We start from the raw sequence: 17183 nt of genomic DNA on the forward strand, positions 1-17183 counted from the left end.
AAAAAGGGGTGCACCAAGAGTGTCCACCTCAGGTAACTGGGAGGTTGACTGTTGAACCAATAGGACACAATAGGACACAAAGCTACCCTACCAACTCAGGGAAGCAGCGAAAATGAGGAGGCAAGGAAACAGATCCCAAACAAAAGAAATGGAGGAGAACAAACGACTGGACATAGAGTTCAAAACCAAGGTTACAAGGTTTTTCAAGAATTTCATGGAAAAAGCCGATAAATTTAATGAGACCCTCGAGGATATGAAAAAGGTCCAACTAGAAATGAAACATACACTGACTGAAATAAAAAATATTATACAGAGACCCAGCAGCAGACTAGAGGACTGCAAGAATCAAGTCAAAGATTTGGAATACAAAGAGGCAAAGGACATGCCTCCAGAAAAGCAAGAAGAGAAGAGAATTCAGAAAGTAGAAAATAGTGTAAGAAGCCTCTGGGACAACTTCAAGTGTACCAGTATCCGAATTTTTGGGGTGCCAGAAGAAGAGAGAGAGCAAGATGCTGAAAACCTATTTGAAGAAATAATGACCAAAAACTTCCCCACCTGGTAAAAGAAATAGACTTACAAGTACAGGAAGCACACAGAACCCCAAACAAAAGGAATCCAAAGAGGACCACACCAAGACACATCATAATTAAAATTCCAAGGGCAAAATACAAAGAGAGAATCTTACAAGCAGCAAGAGAAAAACAGTTAGTTACTTACAAGGGAGCACCCATACGATTATCAGCTGATTTCTCAACAGAAACTATGCAGGCCAGACGGGAATGGCAAGGAATATTCAAAGTGATAAATAACAAGAACCTACAACCAAGACTACTCTACCCAGCAAAGTTATCATTCAGAATTGAAGGGCAGATAAAGAGCTTCACAGATAAGAAAAAGCTAAAGGAATTCATCACCACCAAACCAGTATTACATGAAATGCTGAAAGGTATTATTTAAAAGGAGGAAAAAGAAGAAAAAAGTAAAGATAAAAATTATGAACAACAAATACATACCTATCAACAAGTGAATCTAAAAGTCAAGTGAATTAAAAATCTGAAGAACAGAATAGACTGGTGAACATAATAGAATCAGGGACATAGAATGGGAGTGGATTGATAATTCTCAGGGGGTGTCTGTGTTGGGGGTACGGGAAGAGACTGGACAAAATCATACACCTATGGATAAGGATAGCGAGGGGGGGAGGGAAGGGCAGAGGGAAGGGTGGGAACTGGGTGGAGGAGAGATATGGGGGGGGGGGGGAAGGAGAAACAATTGTAATGAACAATAAAGATTTATTTTTTTTAAAAAAAAAGAAGGGCAATATAGCCAGCATGGAGGTCCTATGCCTGAAAGATAATGCTTGGGTTCAGAAGAGAGAGCCTTATCTTCTTAAAGGTGGATGCATGGGCAGCCTTACTCTCTGTCTGCCTACAGTTGTTTGCCTATATGGGGTTACATGGAGAATGCAATATTATTTTTATTCATTTTTCTTCTCATCTATATATATAAAAAGCCAGTGACCATAACGACCAGTCACTATGACGCCCACTGTGGCCAGTGAACTGGCCAGATCAGGGGGTGGGGCGGGCCAGCCAACCTTGCAGCCCCTTCCCCCTGCTGGCCTGCCACTGATCGGACTCTCCCACCCCAATCAAGAGCAGGGCGGCAGCTAAACGCCCCCTCTCCCCTCTCTTCCCCCACTACCCTCACCCCTGATCAGCCAGCCCCACCACGATAGGCCCACAGCCCCTCCCCCTGGTCCACCAGCCCCTGATTGCACCCTCCCCACTCCAATAGGGGGCAGGGCTGGCCAGCCAACCTCCTGCAGCCCCTCCCCCTGGCCAGCCACACCCCTGATGGGCCCCCAGCACTCTGATCAGCCCACAGCCCCTCCCTCTGGCCAGCCCTGCCCCTGATCACCACCCCCACCTCAATAGGGGGCAGTTCTGGTGGCCAACTTCCCGCAGCCCCTCCCCACGATGAGCCCTGTCCCCTATGGGCCCCCACCATCCTGATCGGCCTGCAGCTGCCCCACCCCTGATCGCCCACCCCCCCAATAGGGGGCAGGGCCAGCTGGCTAATCTCCTGCAGCCCCTCCCCTTACCCAGCCCCACCCCAGATCAGTGCCCCCATCCTAATCAGGGGCAGGGCCAACTGGCCAACCACCCATGGCCCCAACCCCATTTGGCCCCCCAACACCAACTGGGGGCAGGGCCCACCGTCCAATCACCCACATCCCCTTCCCCCAGCCATCCCAGCCCTGATCGGCCCAATGGGGACAGGACGGCCAGCCAACCTCCCACCATCTCCTCCTGACAGGCCCAGCCCCAATCCGCCCTGACTGGGGCTGGCCTGATCCCACCCTTGCACATATTCGTGCGCTGGGCCTCTAGTAACTATATAATTCTTGGTCTCAAACATTTTCCCCTCAAACTTAGTTTTAGAAATTTTATTCCTTATCTGCTAACCTAAACAGATTTAACTTCAGCCTAAGAATTTAAAAGTTTATTTGCTCCTTCTTTGCATTTTTTTGTTCAGATTCTTTAGTATGAAGACATAACAGAGAAACATCCTGAAACCCCATCTGCTAACATGTACCTTTGGGCACAAAGTTCTTCTTTATTTTCAGGTCTTCTTCATCCAGAATCTAAAGGCATCATTGAACTCCTCAACCTCCCTTCCACTAATCCCTGAACAACTTATTTGTTAAGGAAAAAGTGATTTTCTTTATTTTTATTTAACACACACTTCTATAACTCTGGTTATGTGCCAGGAGCTCTTTTGAAGTACTTTAGAAATATTAACTTATTTAATTTCACAGCAACTCAATGACACTTGAACTATTATTATCCCCATTCTACAGATGAAGAAACTTAGTTATGGATAGGTGACATGACTTGTTCTGGCTGCCCAGCTCCTCAGTGGGGAAATCAGAATTCCAGCCTAAGCAGTCTGGCTCCAGAGTCCCTCACTCTTAACCATCACTTCATACTGAAGCTCTATTAAAATTTACCTGCCTGGAATGTACTTGCCCTTTAATTATTTAGGCACTAAATTTTCTTACTCATATGGGAAGATTATATAATGGTACCCTTTTCTTTTTTCAAGTAGAGCATCTAGGTTTAGCTCTTCCTTGGTTTTACTTGCCTTATATTGAAAATACCTTGACTAAAAATACCATTTAGCTCAGGTTTTTATGCTTAGATTTATAGGGTAACTGGAGTTCAGAGGGCCCTGTACAAGTATTTTACAGGGTTTGAGGATGGATATGACCAAACCTGGCGCCTTCCTCTGGGCCAAAACCACACAAGGAAAGAAGAGAAACAGTCAAGGGTACTCAGTCAAGCCACATAGTTCAGATTCTTAGAATCTGGTATCATCTGTGCCACCCATGATGACTCACTTCTAGTCAGTCCCTGCCTTCTTATGGGCTGGAGCCTTGTCTTGACAGCGAGGAATTTCAAAAGGAATGGATGTCACCAGCTCCTTATACAGTCACAAAACCACTTCTGTCGGGTCCAGAGCTATGGAGCACCCGCACTGCATTCCTTCCTGCCTGCGAAGCTTCTATGGCTTCCCCAACAGCCCAAGGGAAAGAGAAGAGGAGAGTGATGGGGGAGGATTGGGGAGGTGAGGAAAAGAGGGTGAAGGAGAAGAAAGAAGGAATGGAAGAAGGGAAGGAGGAAAGGAAATTTGATTAAGCCTCAAATCATCCAACAATCTCTGGACTGCTCTTTCTGACTTCCTTCCAATATCTGTTTTACATATTGGACTCTAAAGCTCCCTTCAATGTCAGAATTATGCTGTTTAAGACCTTATGTGACTTGATTGCCCCAAGTTCAAGTCCAAACTCCTAAGCATGGGGGATAAAGTTTTTCATAATCTGGTCCTCATTTTGCCCTTCTGTTTTTCCTCTCAAACCTTTCCATATTCCCATATTCTCTCTACTGTTACTTTCCCTCCCCACTTTTCCCTCCTCTCCCCTCCCCCTCTCTCCACCCTCTGTTCCTCCACCCCCTTACTTCCAATTCACATCAGACTGCTCATAATTTTCTAAAACTAACATCCTCCCTCTTGTGTCTTGATTTTTGTTCATGATCTTCCCTTGCCTGGAATTCCTCCTCCTAGTCCCTTAATCTGTTGATAACTTCCTCTCACTCTCTAGGAACCCACCTAGCTTTCCTCCAGGAGAACTATTCCCTGAGACTTCCTATGCCTCATGATCCTTAATGCAACATCACACCTCATGGTATTTCAGTCTCCAGCCTCAATGTTCTTTTTTCCCACAGGACTTTTCAAGGGAAGGGACAGCATCCTTGTGATGTTATCTCTGCAAAACACCCTGTATGGTCCATAGAGGATACTAGCAAATTGTAGTTGAATGGATGACATAAACAGTACCTAGCCATGTAAGCTGGTGCCCATCCAGGCAAGGGGTCTCAGACTACTCTCCTCATGTTAGAGATTAGGAGTCAGACCCAGAATGAGGTCAAGTCATTTGTACAGAGCATGATGTTATTAATATTACACCTGGGACTAGAATCCAGACCACCAGGCTGTGAGCTCCTTGAGGACAAGGAACATAGCTTATTCAAACTGTGACTCCAACACCCAGTATCATGTCTGGAAAATAATAGGTGCCTAATGAATGAATGCATGAGTACACTCAGTTCTTTCCACTGCCTAGGGCAACACAGAACAGCCGCTCAGCAGTATTACTTGGTTTTGATCACTTTAGACATCTAAACTGAATAATTAGAGCCCTATGATTCAGATTAGGGCTCAAGTCACCTGCTGTCAAGATTGACCAGTCAAGCTGACAATTGCTAAATTGCTTTGATTTTGTGCAGTATTGACATAAACTGCATTTATTTCCTGAATTGGTTTATTGCAGTAGCTGATTTGGCATCACCCACAGACATGGCCCAGATATACTGTTACTACCATTCCTACAGAAAGAGACTGCTGCTATTTTTAAAGTTCCCCTGGAAAGTAGATTGTATGATTCCCTTGCTTATCCATTCTGATGTCACTCAAACCTTCAGGGAGGAAAGTTCCTCTTCACATCCTGCTAAAATTGCTCCTGCCTTATATTTGGAATGTTTCTTTCTACTGGTCAGATAACAGCTGATAGCCCCAGTGTCTGCCAGATGCTCCTGGCTGAGTAGACAGTCCTGATAAGAGAGAGTAAGCGTAGTGTGATGCTTGCACAGACTGCAGCAGGTGTGCAGGGGCTGGTGAGCACTGCTACTTGGGTAGCAGTCAGTGTGCTTGCAGGAGAGTTGTAGGATGGGGTAATCTTGTTAATTTTTTAGTACAAATTAAAACTGAATGCAAGGATGGTACAATATCCGCAAATCAATAAATGTGATACATCACATAAACAAATTGAGAGATAAAAATCATATAGTCATATCAATAGATGCAGAAAAAGCATTTGACAAAATCCAACACCCTTTCTTGATAAAAACTCTCAACAAGGTGGGAATAGAAGGATCATACCTCAACATAATAAAAGCTATATATGATAAACCCACAGCAAACATCATACTCAATGGGCAAAAACTAAAACCATTTCCCCTAAGAACAGGAACAAGACAGGGATGCCCACTCTCACCACTCCTGTTTGACATAGTACTGGAAGTATTAGCTACCGCAATTAGGCAAGAAGAAGAAATAAGAGGCATCCAAATTGGAAAAGAAGAAGTGAAGCTGTCCTTATTTGCAGATGACATGATATTGTACATAAAAAACCCAAAAGATTCCATCAAAAAACTAATAGACTTAATAAATGAATTCGGCAATGTAGCGGGATACAAAATTAACGCCAAGAAATCTATGGCATTTCTATATACCAATAGTGAACTTACAGAAAGAGAGACTAAAAAAGCAATCCCATTTACCATCGCACCAAAAAAATTAAGATACCTAGGAATAAACTTAACTAAGGAGGTAAAAGACCTATACACGGAAAACTACAGGACACTGAAAAAATAGATAGAGGAAGACATAAACAGATGGAAGAATATACCATGTTCATGGATTGGTAGAATCAACATCATTAAAATGTCCATACTTCCCAAAGCAATCTACAGATTCAATGCACTCCCCATCAAAATACCAACGGCATATTTCACAGACCTAGAAAGAACTCTCCAAAAATTCATCTGGAATAAAAAAAAGACCCCGAATAGCCACAGCAATCCTGAGAAAGAAGAATAAAGTAGGAGGGATCTCAATACCAGATTTCAAGTTGTATTACAAAGCCACTGTTCTCAAAACAGCCTGGTACTGGCACAAGAACAGACATATAGATCAATGGAACAGAATAGAGAATCCAGATATCGACCCAAACCACTATGCTCAATTAATATTTGACAAAGGAGGCATGAACATACAATGGAATCAAGACAGTCTCTTCAATAAATGGTGTTGGGAAAATTGGACACACACATGCAAAAAAATGAAACTAGATCACCAACTTACACCATACACAAAAATAAACTCAAAATGGATAAAGGACTTAAACATAAGACGGGAAACCATAAAAATACTAGAGGAATCCACAGGCAACAAAATCTCAGACATATGCCAAAAGAACTTCTTCACTGACACTGCCCATAGGGCAATGGAAGCTAAAGAGAAAATAAACAAATGGGACTACATCAAAATAAAAAGCTTTTTTACAGCAAAAGAAACCATCAACAAAACAACAAGAAAGCCCACTGCATGGGAGAACATATTTGCAAATGCTAGCACTGATAAAGGTTTAATCTCCAACATCTACAGGCAGCTTATGCAACTTAATAAAAGGAAGATAAATGATCCAATAAAAAAATGGGCAACGGACCTAAACAGAATATTTTCAAAAGAAGACAGAAGGAAGGCCAAGAGACACATGAAAACATGCTCAAAGTCACTTATTATCCGAGAGATGCAAATCAAAACAACAATGAGGTACCATCTCACACCTGTCAGAATGGCTATCATCAACAAATCAACAAACGACAAGTGTTGGCGAGGATGCAGAGAAAAAGGAACCCTCGTGCACTGCTGGTGGGAATGCAGACTGGTGCAGCCACTGTGGAGAACAGTATGGAGTTTCCTCAAAAAACTGAAAATGGAACTCCCATTTGACCCAGTAATCCCACTCCTGGGAATATATCCGAAGAAACTAGAAACACCAATCAGAAAGGATATATGCACCCCTATGTTCATAGCAGCACAATTTACAATAGCTAAGATTTGGAAACAGCCTAGGTGCCCGTCAGCAGATGACTGGATCAGAAAACTGTGGTACATCTACACAATGGAATACTATGCTGCCATAAAAAAGAATGAATTCTCATCATTTGCAGCAACCTGGATGGAATTGGAGAATATTATACTAAGTGAAATAAGCCGGTCAATGAAAGAAAAATACCACATGATCTCACTCATTTATGGATAATAAAGAACATTATAAACGGATGAACAAAAAGATAGATACAGAGACAGTAAAGCAACAAACAGACTTTCAAATTACAGGGGGAAAGTTAGGGAGAGGGGGGCGGAGATAAGAAATCAAACGAAGGACTTGTATGCATGCATATAAGCATAAACAATGGACGCAAAACTCTGGGGGGTGAGGGCAAGTGTGGGTGTAGGGTGGGGGGGTAATGGTAAGATATGTACACATATAATACCTCAATAAAAAAAATATAAATTTTAAAAAAATAAATAAAAAACACTGTTTCTCTGTTCATATCTTCTTAATCCCTCTATTGATTCCCAGCCCCTGAAACGGCTCTGAGGCCCAGTTCCCCCAGAGTCTCTCAAAGTAAATGTCATGTTCACTGCCATAGCTTGCATTTTGGCAGACTATGCCAAACGTGCACCCCAAATTTAGTGAAAATCATTCCAGTTGTTTTCTTTTTACATGATAACAGGAAAAAAGAGAGTTACTTTCACTTATATAGATGGAAGATAAAAAGGGGACAGTGGATAACCTACCCGCCTCTTCCTGCTTCTCACTGTAGAGCACTGATGTACAACTGAGACCTGGCTTGAGAGCATGGGAGGCCCAAGCATCGGACAAAAGCCATTCCAAAATTGATGGAGCCTTTTGGCAAGTATGTCAGAGATGAAAAACACACCTTGGTACTCTAGTGAGTGTTGAGCAAGCATATCATCAAAGACTGAGTGGCTAACGACCTTCAGGGACCAAAGCCCAATCCTACAGCACACAGGAGGCTCAGGAGGGCTCCACTGTAGCAAGATCTGGAAGTAGAGAAATTCCTACTGGTCTTGGCAGTGACTTTTCCTGGCCACCCTGATCAAGGGTTTTTATTAGTTCCTGGGTAAGGAGTTACTGGAAAATGGCTACCAGATCTCCAAAGACTGCAAGTCACATCTTTTATATTTTGTGCTGAAATAATTTTCAATGGCTTTTATTTCATGTTTGCAATACATACTTAGTGAGTACTTTTGTCAAATTTAATGATTTTTAGGGCAACCTCTACAGCTTTGTTTAATCTAGGAGTCCATTAAATAAAACTTTTCTACCCAGAACAAGAAAGATCAAGATAGGCAGCATCTTTTAATCTTTGCAGTCTCTTCATAAGAAAATATTTTTCTATCCTAATTATCATCTTAGGTAATCAATCAGGGAGTGATTGTCTTGCTGCTTGCCACTAATAACACACACACACACACACACACACACACACACACACACACACACACACATCTATATCAGCATTTTTTTCCACCTTCCCAACTAGACTGTGATATTCTTACTAATAGAATATTACCAGCTTCTAACCTCTGAGTAGTGGAATTAGGACTTCAGCAGCTTCGTGGTGGAGGTAGAGGATGTGGAGGAGGTGATGGAGAATGTATGGGTCTCTTATTCCCTAGGGACTTCGGAAAATAAGAGTTACTCTGCAGTCTTTGCAGTGCTTAGTCACAGTCCCATCTGAAGCCCAGAGGCAATGACTTTAAGGGGGCGTTTCAGCCTTGGCATACTTATTCAAGAGTTCAGCTGGTGGAAATACAGACTGGTGCCACCATTATGAAAAACAGTATGGAGTTTCCTCAAAAAACTAAATATGGAACTGCCATTTGACCCAGAGATCTCACTTCTAGGAACATATTCCTAAGAAACCTGAAACACCAACCAGAAAGAATATATGCACCCCATGTTTAGCTATTTACAATAGCTAAGATCTGAAAACAGCCCAACTGCCCATCAGTAGATGAGTGGATAAAATAGCTATGGTACATTTACACATGGAATACTATGTAGCAGTAAAAAAGAAGGATCTCTTACCCTTTGAGTAAGTATGGTGGGACCTGGAGAGTATTATGCTAAGCAAAATAAACCAGTCAGAGAAAGATAAGTATCACATGATCTCACTCATATGTGAAATCTAATAAACAAAATAAATCGATGAACAAAATAGATCCAGAAACATAGAAGCATGGAACAGACTGTTGAATCTCACAGGAAAGGCAGGGGTGGGTGGGTCAGAAGGAAGAGATCAACCAAAGAATTTGTATGCATGTATGCATAACCCATGGACATGGACAATGGGGTGGTGAAGGCCTGGGGGTGCGTGCTGGGGTGGGCTGGATGGGATCAATAGGGAAGAAAGGGGACATATGTAATATTTTCATCAATAAAGATTAAAAAAATAGTTCAGCAGCATCCTGAGCTGTCCTGTGGAGTAAGTGAATACTTTGGGGTCTCTGAGTAGGTACTTAGAGAAGGTTACCCGCTTATTCATGTTATTCTGCTTGTTTCCCATAATTCTCATCAGAAAACTGATGTTGACACAAAAGGTAAGTTTGCTGGCCTTTTTGAGTCTGACTATTTACTCTGGTACTGCTGCTGTTTGCTTTGACTCCCTCCTGCCTCTTTCCAGGGATGGGGCTCAGGCAAGCTTTGACAAGGGTGGTTTTGACAAGATGGGGAAGAAATGGGAGTGGGGAGCAATTTGGTTCCTTGGGACAGGGCAATCTGGCAAAAATATTGGATCCATTAGGACACATGTAGAAGGCTTGGCCCATAAATCTGTCCTAGTTTTAGTGTTGCAAAGATACAGAGTGGAGTTATTAAAACATAGGTTTGTCCAACAACTCCGATATTTCCAAAATTCCTTCAAACCCAGAGTTCTATTTGTGTACAAATTAGCCTAGGACTGCAGTTATCCCAGCATTCCATATGAAGACATGATTTCAGAGGAGTTAAGTGACTTCTCCAAGACCACACAGTAAATTAGGGAGTAGAGTCTCTCAACAATAAGTTCATGTCTTTCAATGTTTTGTTTGTTTGTTTTTTGCCCCAGGACCTAACACAGAGCCAGGCTAACAGAAGTTTGTTGAATAAATGAGGCTGGGCTGGAAGCCAGTCTTCTCTGCATTATTGGGGTTGTCAGATTAGGCAGATAAAAAAACACATAATCCCAACTAAATTTAAATTTCACATCAACAAGGAATACATTTTTATTATAAGTATGTCCCAAATATTCTATTTTATGGAAAATCTTCCTTCTCCTCTTCCCCCTCCTCCTCCTCCTCCTCCTCCTCCTCCTCCTCCTCCTCCTCCCCCTCCTCTTCTTCTTTTTCTCTCTCTCTCCCCCTTTAATGGATACATTTCAATATCTTCCTGTTTTTAATCTTTATTGTCAACAACTAAAATTCAGTAAAATACCAAATATTAATGTTTTCTACTTTCCACTTACTGCATACTTTAATAAAATACTTTCAATATATTTTAAGTCAAATACAAACAAAAATCTAAAGAACTTGCTCATGAAAAGTTAAATACTCTTACCCTAAAAGCTTTAGGTTTATTTACTAAGTAATTCTTTAACAGGTCAAATAATTCTAAAATTTTACTCAGGAGGAGCAGGAAAGAGGAAATGTGTCATGGGCAATGCCAAGTTATTGTTTTGTATTACATATCAGCTTTGTCACATAAATTGTAGTGAAATGATTCTGTGTTAAAAAGTTTTCCACCACAGCTACTCTGTTTAATAATCTTATTATTTTAGAATAATTTTAGATTTGTGGAAAGTTGCAAAGATAGTACAAAGTTCCTGCATACCCCTCACTCAGTTTACTCATTGATAATATCTTACATTACCGTGGCACATTAGTCACAAGAAACCAACATTACTAACTGAACTTCACACTTTATTAGATTTTACTAGTGTTTCTATTTACGTTTTCTTTCTAGTCCAGAATCCTGTTCAGGATTCCACATTACATTTACTTGTTATGTCTCCTTCATCTCCTCTGGTCTATGACAATTTCTCAGTCTTTTCTTGTTCTTCATGACCTTCATGAGAGTTTGGAGGATTACTGGCCAAGTATTTTGTAGAATGTCTCTCAATTTGAGTATATATGATGTATTTTTAATGGTTAGCCTGTGTTTATGGGTTTGGAGGAGGAAGGCCATAGAGGTGAAGTGCCCTTCTCATCACCTCATATCAGGCACGTGTTATCAACATGACTCATCACTAGTGCTATTAACCCAGATCACTTGATTAACTTAGTATTCTGTTATCTCCTGTCATGTGAATTCCTGACAGAAGCCACCCAGGGAACTCCCCATCAAAGTTCTGTTCCTCTGTGACCAGTATTTAAACAATGTGAGCCAGGTTGGATAACATAGAGACCTTAAAGATTTCTCACTTCTCTTTGACCCTTCTGCATTAGGATAGGGGTGCCATAGGTCCTATGCTGCTAAGCTTTTGACCTTTTCTCCAGGCCCTCACTTAACCTTTTAGGGCTGAGAATGTCTCCCCTTGAGATTTCCACGTCTACCACAAAGACAAAGAAGAAAGGGTGATAAGTTTTATAAAGCCTTTTCTCCCTTCATGAATGCTAAAGCTCTATTCTGGGGTGGGCAGTGCATTGCACTACAGCAGCCTCATTGTGGAAACATGTGTGAGGTTTCCATCCTGTCCTTTGTTCTGAATATATATCAGAGCTGGGCCCAAGCTAGATAAAGCACAATGTGTGTGAGGGCAAAGAGAGGATAGCATACACTATCAACAATACTCATGAATTCACTTAATAAGTTATTGAGAACTTCCATAATAGTCACTGTCACTTGTTATTGCAAAGAATCAGTAAGTGAAAATGTATCATATTTAATTTCATTCATATATATCAATTGAGTACCAACTCAAAAGATGCAACTAACATGTTCCTTCCCCCTTCTATATATGACTATTTGGTTATTTGTGTTCTTACTTTTATTATTGTCTTTATTCTATTTTTAAAATAATGAGACATTGCCTTCCACTTCTGCTGTCTCAACTTCTCAAATATGGATGCTTTGTTAACTTTTCCAGGTCACAAAAAATGAACCTTCATAGTTATTACTTTAACATACTAAAGATGATGACAACATATTTGTATAATTTAGAACATTTTAATCAATATTTTGTGATTCCATTTTATTTGTAAAATGCAGTTATAAATACCTGTGAAAAAGCCATGAAATAAATTGTGAGAAAATATAAGTGTTTGAGCACTTATCATCTGGTAACCACTAGACTACTTGTTGGATATAAAGGAATATCTAATACACAATTCCTGACATCATAAAGGTTATAGTCTAAATCAGAATTTTTCTCACTGAACAACAACAACAAAAAAGAAAATTAGACTTGCTAAATCTGATCACAATAGTATGCATATTATTGGGAGGAGTCCATGGCATTAAATCTGAATGGGAGCCAAACAAACCCATCAGCTGCACACTTACCACACTCAGACTTTTGTTCCAAACCCCAATACAACCTGGGAATAACTGCCTACTATGAAGGGCAGTAATGCTGAACTGGGGTGTCTTGGTTTACAGCTGGCACTTGGTGGTTGAAAAACATCATGGATTTTGGCTCTTGTGGTATTTTTTTCCTTGAGCACATATGATAAGTTATGACAATCAACTGAATCCTTATGACAAACATAAATAGTAGTGAGAGAGAGATATATTTTTGTTCATATAATTTTCTCTCATTTTCATTGCTAGGCCTCTTTTGGTTTGGGCTTTATGATGACTTGCTGATGGATGCAGATCATGTTTCATCAACGGTTTTTTCTAGGAATTAGGGATCCTTCACCCCACTAGGAAAATTAAACCCTTCTCACAAAAAAGCATGGGTCAAGACAAATTTATTCTGCCAATGTGATCAGCCATGTCTTGTGCTGTTCTGAGTGTAAGTAGACTGCTGTCTGGCTGTGGTCCCTTTTATTGGGATATACTGTTGGTCTAGGTAGGACTCTGGAGATGATATGGAACCTCTCAAAACAAGAGTGCCAAAAATTCTGTTTTATTATTTTTTTTATCCCCAGCTCCTGCTTGATTACAGGGCTAAGGCTTTCAGGATTTCACACAGGATCAACTTCATGAAGACTAAGCCCTGGACCTCAGTGGGCTGGCCACTCTCTGGTGGCAGAGATGTCCACTGTTGTGCCCTCATGCTCCACTCAGTCTCTTTTTTCCTACTACATTCATGCTGTGCTTTGAGCCATAGAGGGAACTTCTGGTGAGGTTCTGACTGTCAGGCTGAGGACATGTCACTCAATACAACCCTTAGCCTTTCCTCCAGGTCTTCCCACTCCTTTGCATACCAGCAGGGAGCTGACCCAAAACACACTCTTACCCCGCCCTCCTGCCCTAGAGAATACCACTGCAGGCAAGTCAATTCCTTTTTCTCTCTCCACATTTCTCCTCCTGGCCTTCTTTTGTCCTCAAGCCCTAGTCTCTTTAATGGGTCTAGTGTCTGGAAACAATCTCTTAAAGCAGCAAACATAAAACCTGCTGCATATGTAAATGGTGGGAGGAAAAAAAAGAAACCATGGTGGAAAAACACAGATTAATATTCAAATCTGCCTCAAGCCTCTATTCTGAATGATTAAAGATTGGGATGAAGCATGATCTCTTTTATTACCCTCCTTCCCTTCTTTCCTTCCTTGCTTCCCTCTTTTCTTTCAGTTTTTGTAAGGCTTCTCTGGCCATTGAAAACAGGCTATTATGACTGCCTGCATCCCATGTTCTCCAGGTTCTGACAGCACAGCCTTCTCAGGGTTTGATCATACAGTTCTGGGTCCTGTGTTGGGCATTTTCTTCATTTGGGGCTGAATTTGACCAGAGTCTCCCAGGCCAGATTCATTGCTAAAATCTTGTTTTTTTTCCAGGTGTTTGTTTCTTTGCTTATTTGGTGGTGAACACCTTCAGATGGCCTGCTCTCTCCATGTCATGACCTTCCTACCTACCTCTTTCACTAACATTCCTTGCCTAGCTCCTGGAGGCATTTGAATTGATACCAGCTACTCAGATCTTTCTACACTGGGGAAATGACTGTCAGGTGAGGAAATGAGCTTCCTGCTACTGGACCACCATCTGCCTAGACCTAAAAAGACTGTTCATAATTGGGTATCAAGTTGAATTGAGGGGTCCCTAAATGCCCCAGTCTCTTAACTTTTAATAGTCATTCAAGGACTGCCTGGGGTCAAATTCTAGTTCTACTGCTTACTAACTGTGTGAGCTTGAGAATTTTAACTTAATCCCTTTGAGACAACTTCTTCAGCCATAAAGTGTGGGTAGTAATCATCCCTACCTTAGAGGGTTGTTGTGGGGATTAGATGAGATATTGCATGTGAAGCATGTAGACGAGTGTGTGTGGCATATAATAAGCTCTCAGTAAACTTATTCATATCTACTCTTGCCTTTCTCTTCCTAACTTGCTGAGCAGGCACTAGCCCATCAGCAGTACAGGTTTTATGAAGTAACTAGAGGCCCAGTGCACGAATTCGTGCATGGGTGGGGTCCCTTGGCCTGGCCTGCAACCAGGGCGATCGGGGCCATCTCACCCAGTTTCTATCAGGGCTGATCGGGGTCAGCTGGGGGGGAGGGACTGCAGGAGGTTGACCAGCCACAGGAGGTTGGCTGTGGGAGTGCACTGACTACCAGGTCGCAGCTCCTGCATTGAGTGCCTGCCCCCTGGTGGTCAGTGCGCATCATAGCGACCAGTCAACAGGTTGTTCAGTCATTCGGTTGTTTGGTCGCTTAGGCTTTTATATATATAGATTTCAGAGTTCATAAAACATACAGTGGCCTGAATGCCTTGCTGAGGATGGACATTCCAGGAGAGCTTTCTTCCCAGCCTTAACACCTGCTCTTCCCTTGACCTCATTTACCCACAGGCTTCCTGTGGCACTTATCCCAAAGAGGAGTGTGCCACCATGAAAGCCTTTTTGAAGAGAGGATTCCCAGAGGGAGCAGGGGACAGAAAAGTTCTCTTAATTTTCTAGGGCTGCTGTAACAAATTACTACAACTGGGTGGTTTAAAAACAATGTATTCCTTCACAGTTCTAAAGGCTTGAAATTCAAAATCAAAATGTTGGCAGGGCTATGTTCTCTCTGAATGCTCTAGGGGAGAATCCTTCCTTGCCTCTTCCTAGTTTCTGATGGTTTCTGGCAATCGTTGGCATTTGTTGGCTCGAAAGTGTTATTCTTTTTCTTTGACTCTCATCACTTTGTAGACAGTAATGAAAATTGGGGGCTTGCACATGTGTTTCAATCGGAACAATTTTTTGTATTCTCTCAATGCCAATTGTGCATTTTCCCATTAGAAACTGGGGAAAGAAACATGTAGGGTTTCTATTCTGTAGAATTAATGGTGGAATTGGAATGGAGTGGCTGCAAAACTGATCTGCTGCTTTGGGGACTGCTGCCTTTTTAACAGGCATGGTGGATTCTCCCAACTTACTTTTCAGTCTGATTCTTTCCTGGGATCATTGCATAGTATTACCTGATTACTAAGATTTGGTCCATGACTTCATCTTTTTTGTTTTCCCACATATTCTTCCTTTCCTCTCCCAGCTGAGTATTCATCTTATTCTCATCACTCAGGATTAGAGACAAGCTCTCTTTAATGTACTAAGGGTGTGAGTATTCACTGGAAGCAGTATTAAACAGGTGTTCAAATTCTGATAAAAAGAAGCCCTAGCCAGTTTGGCTCAGTGGATGGAGCTTCAGCCTGCAGACTGAAGGGTCCTGGGTTTGATTCCAGTCAAGGGAATGGACCTTGGTTATAGGCTGCTAGCCCTAGTTGGGGGCATGCACGAGGTAGCCAATTGATGTGTCTCTCTCACATTGGTGTTTCTCTCTATCTCTCCCTCTTCCTTCCACTCTCTCTAAAAATCAATGGGGAAAAAGATATCCTTGGGTGATATATAAATAAATAAATAGTCTCTCCTTAATTAAAAAAATCTGATAAAAAATGTATGAGTTAAGTGGCGTTGTCCAACTGGCAAAGTGATAGTAATTTCCAGTCTACCCAAAGTTATCCATTCAGGGACTCTGATGGACACCTCACCACCAAAGGAATGCAGGAAGGATGGCCAATGAAAAATAGCTGTCAGCTATAAGGGTTGAGAGTGGTGGGAGAAATACTACATTGATTATGGCAAATTCACTGTTTCCTCCTACACCAGGATTCAGTTTTATATTCCTTTATCCTGCTGGACATTAAGCAGGACAATAAAAAGTTCCAGTTCACCAGACTCTTCTTCCTCTGTTTCCTCTTTTTTTTCCTTAACTAGATTCTTCTTTTCTTTATTTTAAAATTTATCTTTATGGTTGAAAGTATTACAATAAAGTATTTACCCATTGACCCCCCTCCACCCACACCCCCCAGGCCTTCACCCCACTATTGTCTGTGTCCATGGGTTATGCATATAAGCATATAAGTTCTTTGATTAATCTCTCTCCACTCACCCCACCCACCCCCACCTTCCCTCTGAGAGTCCTTAATTCTTCTTTTCATAATGCCTGTTTTTTAAACAGTAAGAATCATCCGGCTTCACCCGTATGTTTGAGTGGTATATATGTCTGAATGTTTTCCTTGACCTCTCTCTTTTCTCATTAATACTCTACTTACTTGAGGCGCTCTCCCTCTTGATAGTTTCTTGAGTTGAGTGGACTTATCTTTGGCCTTAATCTCTTGATAGCAGCTGAAGATGGTCTTTATATGATCCTTTCTGAATATTTATTGCCTAACCAATCAGAAGTTAAGGAGCTATAATTTTTGATCTGCATGGTTACCTTTCAGCTGTGATGGGAAAGCCCAGGGCATTAATCCTTCATTTCCCAAGAAGGTGGTTCCTCCCTCTCATCATAC

The sequence above is a fragment of the Cnephaeus nilssonii genome, assembly GCF_951640355.1.
Source record: "Cnephaeus nilssonii genome assembly, chromosome: 10".
In the NCBI taxonomy this organism is placed as follows: Eukaryota; Metazoa; Chordata; class Mammalia; order Chiroptera; family Vespertilionidae; genus Cnephaeus; species Cnephaeus nilssonii.